This window comes from Schistocerca serialis, chromosome 4 (assembly GCF_023864345.2).
Source record: "Schistocerca serialis cubense isolate TAMUIC-IGC-003099 chromosome 4, iqSchSeri2.2, whole genome shotgun sequence".
NCBI classification, from domain to species: Eukaryota; Metazoa; Arthropoda; class Insecta; order Orthoptera; family Acrididae; genus Schistocerca; species Schistocerca serialis.
The window spans coordinates 6,702,079-6,711,130 of record NC_064641.1 but is presented as its reverse complement, the minus strand read 5'-3'; the positions used below and the strand labels follow the sequence as shown (position 1 = coordinate 6,711,130).

At 45.1% G+C, this 9,052-nt stretch overlaps 1 pseudogene; it reads left to right on the top strand.

Annotated features, from left to right (window-relative positions):
* The first annotated feature begins 492 nt into the window (after positions 1-492).
* Positions 493-610, top strand: LOC126476358 (5S ribosomal RNA; annotated as a pseudogene).
* The last annotated feature ends 8,442 nt before the right edge of the window (positions 611-9,052 follow it).

Genomic DNA, 9,052 nt, shown 5'->3' with positions numbered 1-9,052 from the left:
TGAATGTAGGTTTGATGGCTTATTACTAAATATACACATTTGAATTCCACAGAGGGAAATAGAGTAAAATATTGTGTGAAGGTGCGTGGCAGTGCACTTTGGCACACTTAAGACCAAATAACACCGAGCGAGGTGGCGCAGTTGTTAGCACACTGGATTCACGTTCGAAAGAACGACATTTCAAACCTGTGTCTGGCCATCCTGATTTAGATTTTCCGTTATTTCCCTAAATCGCTTCGGGTAAATGACAGGATGGTTCCTTTGATAGGACACGGCCGACTTCCTTCCGCATCCTTTCCTAATCCGATGGGAGCAATGACCTCGTTGTTTGGCCCCCTCTCCCAATTCAACCAACCAAATAACATGTCTTACATTTTCTCGAACAAATATGTTGTATATATCAAACTCTTCCGAAAGACGTGCGCTACAAAATGAACATATTTCTGAAACATTGATTTTTTTAAAATTTTTGACGTACTTTCTCAAATGCTCGTCAACGGCCTTGCCGCAGTGGATACACCGATTCCCGTCAGATCACCGAAGTTAAGCGCTGTTGGGCTTGGCCGGTACTTGGATGGGTGACCATCCGGGCCGCTATGCGCTGTTGCCATTTTTCGGGGTGCACTCAGCTTCGTGATGCCAATTGAAGAGCTACTCGACCGATGGTAGCGGCTCCGGTCAAAGAAAACCATCGTAACGAGCGGGAGAGCGGTGTGCTGACCACACGCCCCTCCTATCCGCATCCTCAGCTGAGGATGACACGGCAGTCGGACGGTCCCGATGGGTCACTTGTGGCCTGAAGACGGAGCGCATCTCAAACGCTCCAATGTGGGGGGTGCAAGGTGCCACCATCAAGTTTTTGCCCCAGTTCGCAAATATCGTAGGTCTGGGGCTGCCGCTCACTGTCTTTCCAACTGGGGTGATGACGTCGTCTCGTCCGATTGTTGCTGGTGAGTAAAACATGGCGTCATGGTGCAGCCACCGCTGCCGACCTCTGTGGACAACCGCTGAAGTGCTCGCTGCTCTTGGCGTTACCTATATGTAGGTTACACTGACACATCACAGTGATGGAATGGTGGCCTACCTGGCAGGGGTAGTGGCGTGAGGCACAACATCCACACTCTGCAAACCACTGTGAAGCGCATGGCAAAAGGTGCGTCCCAAAACGTGCGCCCGTTATTGGGGCTTTTTCCCTTTTCCGTCCGTATATTGAGAGCAGGCAGAAAAATTGTTTAAATGTGTCTGTGCACTCGCAATGTTTCCATGTACTGACGACTTTATTAATGACCAGAAGTTTCATCCGTTTGCAGTAGGAATGGAAAATATGAAACGTCTGTAGCTAAATGTCAGGAGGAATTTGCAGAAGTGTCCCGTGGCTCAAATATAGAACTTGAATTTTCAAGAAAACGCTTGAAGAGCATTTGGTTTGCTGTTAATCAGTTGATTTTTAGCACTGACAGTTGTTCTGCCATTTGCTACCGTAGCACCTTAAATGTCGAGAGCTTTCCCTTAAATAATAGCACCATTTAATTAATAAAAATTAAAGGGAGGGAGCCATATAATTTAAATTTTTATATGCTAATTAGTTTCAGTTCAAAGAAACTTTAGAGCTGAATTTTGCATGCCTAATTTCGTTGAAATGAACAAGGAGAAGTATAAAAAGCATCCCCAGCTACAGTCACTGTACCCGAAATTTCCGTTTCGTGGCATTAATTGTTTATTCATTAATTAATAGCCAGAAGACGACTGTTAACGAGAAGTAGCCGTTGCTCCGCCACGGGTGTAGTGCAAACAAACAGGCGCTTCTGGGTCCCCTGGGCAAACTGTAGGTGCTGGCGGAATCAGCGCTAGAAGCCTGGTGGCGTGCCGACTGCCCGCAGCCTTCTGTTTCTAGGAAACCGAGCTTGTAGAACTATGAGCGCACTTCGCCTCACTCTTACCCTGTTGCCAACGCTTTGATCGATTTAGATCTAGGTGGTGACAGACGCATGTCCTGTAGAGATCCAAAAAGGACAAACCATTAGCACAAGGGCCGCTAGCCTCGGGCGTCTGTCTTGGTGTGCTTTTCCCAGACAGACTGGTGTATATACAGGGTGATTCTAAAGTCACTATACATTTCAAAAAATGGTTCAAATGGCTCTGAGCACTATGGGACTCAACTGCTGAGGTCATTAGTCCCCTAGAACTTAGAACTAGTTAAACCTAACTAACCTAAGGACATCACAAACATCCATGCCCGAGGCAGGATTCGAACCTGCGACCGTAGCGGTCTTGCGGTTCCAGACTGCAGCGCCTTTAACCGCACGGCCACTTCGGCCGGCTATACATTTCAATGGTATAGTAAGTTACTATACAGGGTGAAAAGTATTTAAACCGACAAACTCTGGGAGGTTGTAGGGGACACCAAAACAAATATTTTTCCCTAATGTCATTTTTTCCTATGAGGAGTATTTAAACCGGTAGAGGAAGATTTCTCTGGCGGTAAATTAATTAAACCAACAAACACTTTTCCTTTTTTTTATGACCAGGAGACAACAACCAGGCAGCAGATACGGCCCAATCAAACAGTCTCCAACAACACCGACCCACACATTAACGAAGAGCCGCACTTGATGAACGCTAGTAACTGTGGCATATGGGTTATCCTCACTCCAAATATGCGAATTGTGCATGTTGAATACTCCATCAGGCCCGAACTTTGCTTCTTCGGTAAACAACACAGAGGATGGAAATGTAGGGTGCATTTCACACTGTTCCAGGTACCACTGCGAAAACTGTGCTCTGGGTGAATAATCAACTGTGCCCAGGTTGTGGACACGCTGTAAGTGAAATGGACGTAACAACTGCTCTCGAAGGACTGTTCTTACATTCGTACGATTCGTCCCCACGTTACGTGCAATTTCACAAGTGCTGAATAAAGGATCCCGCTCCACATGCTGCAAGACAGCTTCCTCAAATTGCAGCGTTCTTACCGCGCGACGGCGTCCCTGTCCAGGTAATCTGCTAAATGGCCTGGTCTCACGCAGACGTCGGTACACAGCATCAAAGGTCGTATGATGCGGGATACGGCGATTAGGATATTGTTGTTGATAAACCCGCTGTGCAGCTCGTCCGCTGTGGTGCGCTACGTAGTACGCACCAACCATATCAGTGTACTCACTCCAGGTGTATCGCTCCATTAGTAAACAGAAACAATGCACTACTACACTGGTGGACGGCAGTTGCCTACAACTGAAGAGCGTAACAGGCCCTCTAACTACTGAAGATCGTAATACGGCCTGTACCAACTGAAGAGCTTAATACAGCCTCCAACGGTTTAAATAATCCTCGTAGGAAAAAATGACATTAGGGAAAAGTATTTGTTTCGATGTCCCCTACAACCTCCCAGAGTTTGTCGGTTTAAAAACTTTTCACCCTGTACGTTTCGGTGATATAGTGAGTCACTACACATTTCAGTGATACAGTAACGGAATATTTGTTTCTTGCGGGTACTACGACAGAATGCTAACCAAAGAACAACGAATCGCTGTTGTTTTCGTGCTCGTCTTCGTGGTATGACGTATGAACAGGTGCGGGCAGACTTTGCCCGTCGATTCCGGAAAACAGGCTCCAACAGGCTTGCTATCAAGACCCTAGTCAACAAATTCCAGCGTACTGGTAATGTTGCAGATGAAGAACGTCCAGGGAGGCCGGCCATAACGCCAGACACCGTGCAAACTGTGCAGGATGCGACCACACGTAGCCCTTCCGCATCTACCAGGAGACTCATCTGGGAGTTCGGTACTACTCAAACCACTGTATGGAGAGTTCTTCGTTGCAAGCTGCACAAACGTGCGTACCATATCCCGGTCGTACATAACCTTGAAGCGGAGGACTACGCAGCCAGACAAGCTGTGTGTCATGACCTGCTACAAGCTGTGGAAAATTATAATTTGATGCAAAATGTCTTGTTCAGTGATGAAGCTGCATTTCATACTTGTGGACATGTGAACAGACACAACTGGAGTATCTGGGCAGACGAGCAACCAAGTGTGCTGCAGGAGTGGCAACGGGACACAGCGATAGTGAACGTGTGGTTAGGGATAACGAGGTCAACAGTGTACGGGCCCTTCTTCTTCGCAGAACAAACCGTTACTGGAAGCACATACCTAGATATGTTGGAAAAGTTTTTGAAGTCCCAGTTGATATCTGATGGGATTATGGATACTGTTGTTTTTCAACAGGACGGTGCACCACCCCATTTTGCCCTCGTCGTTCGGGATTATCTGAATCAAGCATTTCCCGGCAGATGGACTGGTCGTGCCTCTCCACAGATGTGGGCACCCCGCTCTCCCGACTTGACACCCTTAGACTTTTTTGCATGGGGGTTTATCAAGTGTAAGGCATGCCAGATGAAGATCCGCAGCACTGAACACTTAACACAGCGGATTCGAGCCACAGCTGCTGAGATTAAAAATAATAAAATAAAAAAAATAAAAAAAATAAAATATGGTTCAAATGGCTCTGAGCACTATGGGACTTAACTGCTGATGTCATCAGTCCCCTAAAACTTAGAACTACTTAAACCTAACTAACCTAAGGACATCACACACATCCATGCCCGCGGCAGGATTCGAACCTGCGACCGTAGTGGTCGCGCGGTTCCACACTGTAGCGCCTAGAACCGCTCGGCCACATCGGCCGGCTGCTGAGATTACACCAGATATGCTTGGGCAGGTTTTTCGGTCTACAGTGGAGCGGTGGGTGGTGTGCCTAGACGTGCAAGATGGTCACACTGAAATGTACTGAAATTATGTCCTATTGTAACATAAGTTGTAGTGCCATTACATATTGCTTAATAAAATTCGTTTAAGAAGAAAATGTATAGTGACTTTACAATCACCCTGTACTTATCAAGTGATGGCACCGAAAGGAAGTCAAGCATTCCTCTCTGAATTAAATCATGGTTTACGAAATTGTAACTTTATCAACCGTGTCGTGGGTTTATTAGTGATTCAGCTCTGCTGTAACCGCTGCAACTCTAGATGCTGCCAACTACTCTCCAGACTCCACAGTCAGGTCTGGTAAAGAACTTATATCTACATCTACATCTACATCTACATCCATACTCCGCAAGCCACCTGACGGTGTGTGGCGGAGGGTACCTTGAGTACCTCTATCGGTTCTCCCTTCTATTCCAGTCTCGTATTGTTCGTGGAAAGGAGGATTGTCGGTATGCCTCTGTGCGGGCTCTAATCTCTCTGATTTTATCCTCATGGTCTCTTCGCGAGATATACGTAGGAGGGAGCAATATACTGCTTGACTCTTCGGTGAAGGTATGTTCTCGAAACTTTGACAAAAGCCCGTACCGAGCTACTGAGCGTCTCTCCTGCAGAGTCTTCCACTGGAGTTTATCTATCATCTCCGTAACGCTTTCGCGATTACTAAATGATCCTGTAACGAAGCGCGCTGCTCTCCGTTGGATCTTCTCTATATCTTCTATCAACCCTATCTGGTACGATATAAAATATATCTGGATTTCAGTTCAGGTGTTGAGAATTAGGCTAGCTGTGTATCCAAGTGTTCCTCATGTCAGAGGTAGGCAATGGTCAGACACAATGAGTGCTGTGTTAACTACATTGCTAGTTGTAAGGACAGACCATCTTTTCAATTAATGATTAAAGTTTCAGTTAAACGATTCTCATTATTCCTTAAGATGCAGTAGTTGTATTGTCCAGCAAACGCTACTGTATTCCGTGTGAGTATTTATCTGAGCATCCAACGGCCTTGCCGCAATGTTAACACCGGTTCCCGTCAGATCACCGAAGTTAAGCGCTAGCGGGCTGGGATAGCACTTGGATGGGTGACCATCCGGTCTGCCGAGCGCTGGTAGCAAGCGGTGAGCACTCAGCCCTTCTGGGGCCATTTGAGGAGCTACTTGAATGAGAAGTAGCGGCTCCGGCCTCGTAAACTGGCATACGGCCGTGAGTGCGGTGTGTCGAGCACATGCCCATCCAGTGACCCCTGTGCGATGAGGATGACACGGAGGCCGGTCGGTACCGTTGGGCCTTCCGAGGCCTGTTCGGACGGAGTTATTTACCTGAAGGATTAGTCTGTTGAAGAATACAGTCATGTTATATCCCACACATCTGACTGCTTATCATGCTAGTTTGTGAATCCAATTTTCTTGTGCTCCCTTTTTTTGTACTGTACACTTGTGGTAGCCACTGTCACATTCTGGAACAAAACCCACATACCTGTAAGTAAGTAATGGAACCGACTGCCATTTCCCGACAGTTTTAGCGAGTAGCCGGTTTGTTTCCTGTTGCCGAGTTCTGCTTGGCGTGTAGAAACAGGGAGACACGGGGTGCATTACGCTTGCCCGTGAGGGCGAAGGTGGCTAGCTGTTCGCCTTCCCTTTGCAAGGAGAAGCAAACGTCGCCCCACAGCAGGTGCCTTTGTCCTCTCTACAGCCGCCATCCGTCCAAGCACATAAAATAATACATTAATCATTCATTGTATACGAACATTAACATTTGTTTGCCTCAGTCGACATTTTCAGCAATGTTAGACGTTAAATCTAAACATCGCTCAAATCTACAGAACACCGATAGATGGACATCAAGTCACGTTCCGAGTTACGTCATAATAGCATTAATATCCGCACGTTAGATGTCAAGTTATCTTTTCACATCCTTCAGTAAAATATTTATTTCATTCAAATTTTATTGCCTTCTTTTTAGTCGTTTCCATTGTTTGTGTCTCAATCCACCATTATAACCACAGTTATTTAAAGAATTATTTACCTTGGTTAAGCACTTTTTTTTTCTTCAATACGTAACAGTTCACTCGATCAAGGGTTCAGCAAAGAGGGTCGTTGGGATCATGGTCCATACTCTGCAAACTGCTCGAAAGGGTGTGGCAGAGGGTACTTCCCACAGTGCAACGTACTACGGTTTCCACCATTTCCATTCGAATATGGAGCGCGAGAAAGATAACGGCTAATGCCTCTGTGCGTACTATAATTAGTCTAAACTTGTCTTTGCGGTCCCTACTGGAGCGATACCTAAGAGAATGTAGGATATTCCTAGGCTCCTCACTTGACAACAGTTCTTGGAAGTAGACTTTGACGGAATGGTTGGCACTACAGACGAATGTTGAAAATTGGGTGGACTGATAAGGTAAGGCATGAGGAGGTTCTGCGCAGAATCGGAGAGGAAAGAAATATGTGGGAAACACTGATAAGGAGAAGGGACAGGATGATGCGACATCTGTTAAGACATCAGCGAATGACTTTCATGATGCTAGAGGGAGCTGTAGAGGGTAAAAAGTGTAGAGTAGGGAAGAGATTGGAATACATCCAGCAAATAATTTAGGACTTAGACTGGAAGTGCTACTCTGATAAGAAGAGACTGGCACAGGGAAGGAATTCTTGGCAGGCGACATCAAACTAATCAGAAGACTCATGACTCAAAAAAAAAAAAAAAATGTCCTATGTGTCCAACAAAGCTGAGGTCATTCGTTCTGACCTTCATGTATACGTTCAATTTCTCCTGTTAGTCGTATTTGTATAGCTCCCACACCCCTGAGTAATATTCTAAGCTGGGAGGCGTAAGATCAGCGTTTTGTAACCAGTCTCTTTCACAGACTAACAACATTTTCTCTGAATCCTACTGATTAACTCAAGGCTGCTACCTGCTTTACCTACAGTTGAAAATACTTGCTCATACCATTTCATTACATAACTAATGAGGAAGTACTGAATAGAACTGGGGAGAAGAGAAATTTGGGGCACAACTTGACTAGAAGGGATCGATTGGTAGGACATAAATCGTAGAGGGAGACCAAGAGGTGAATACACTAAACAGATTCAGAAGGATGTAGGTTGCAGTAGGTACTGGGAGATGAAGAAGCTTGCACAGGACAGAGTAGCATGGAGAGCTGCATCAAACCAGTTCCTGGACTGAAAACCACAACAACAACAACCATTTCACACCCTCACAAATTGTTACAGCAACGTATTGATATGAGTTCACTCATTCCAACTCTGAATCACCAATTTTACAATCATTGGGTGCTACTTTCTTGCGCTTTGTTAAGTGGACGGTTTCACATTTCAGAACATATAAACCAAGACGCCAATGTTTCCTAAACGTCGAAGAGTTACCAAGATGTAACTGAATATTTATTCAGTCTTTTTAGGACAGTACTTTGTTATAGACAACATCTACAAAAGTCTAAGGCTACTAGGTCATTAATAGACAACACGAAGTCTTCCAACACACTTCCCTGGAGTACACCTAAGGAGCTCAATCTGTCAGACTCAGTACAGGATAACATGCTGCATCCTCTCTCATATCAGTTACAAATTTCTCTTGATACCTATGTATAACGGTTCTTTCGTTAAACATCTACATCATACTCCGCAGGTCAGCCAGTGGCGTGTAGCGAAGGGTATTGCTGGTATCACGAACTGATCCGCCCTTCCCTTTCCCACTCGTGAATAGCGCTTGCGAAGAACGATTGTCGGTAAGTTTCAGTATTGGCTCTAATTTCTCGAATTTTCTCTTCGTGACGAGATGTATGTGAGAGGAAGTAATATGTTGTACTTTAATAAGCGTTGGCACGGTGCTCAGTGAAACGTTTTTCGAAAAGCGATAAATGCTGCATCTTGTTGATTGCCTTGACTCACGCACATCATGATATCGCACGAGAAAAAGGCCAGTTTCGTTTTGCATGACTTATATTTTCTGGCTCCATTTTATCCTCATTACTCATGTAGCACAAATGCTACATCAAACTTGTTTTGTAGTTCAGCCAATTAACTAAACTTTTTGTGTCTGATTGAAATTTATACTTTACACCCTGTGCCTTCTGTGCATCACTTGTAGTCGTTTCTGACAGCTCATAGTTGCTGTCAGTGTGCGACTGAAGAAAGATGTTCTTGGCGGAGTTAGCATGGTTTCGAGAAGTAAAGGTAATTTCTTGCTACTTTCAGTAATTTTGAACTGGAATGTGCTTACAGTATTCTGTAATATGGTAATATACCCTTACTATGGAGTACTGGTTATTC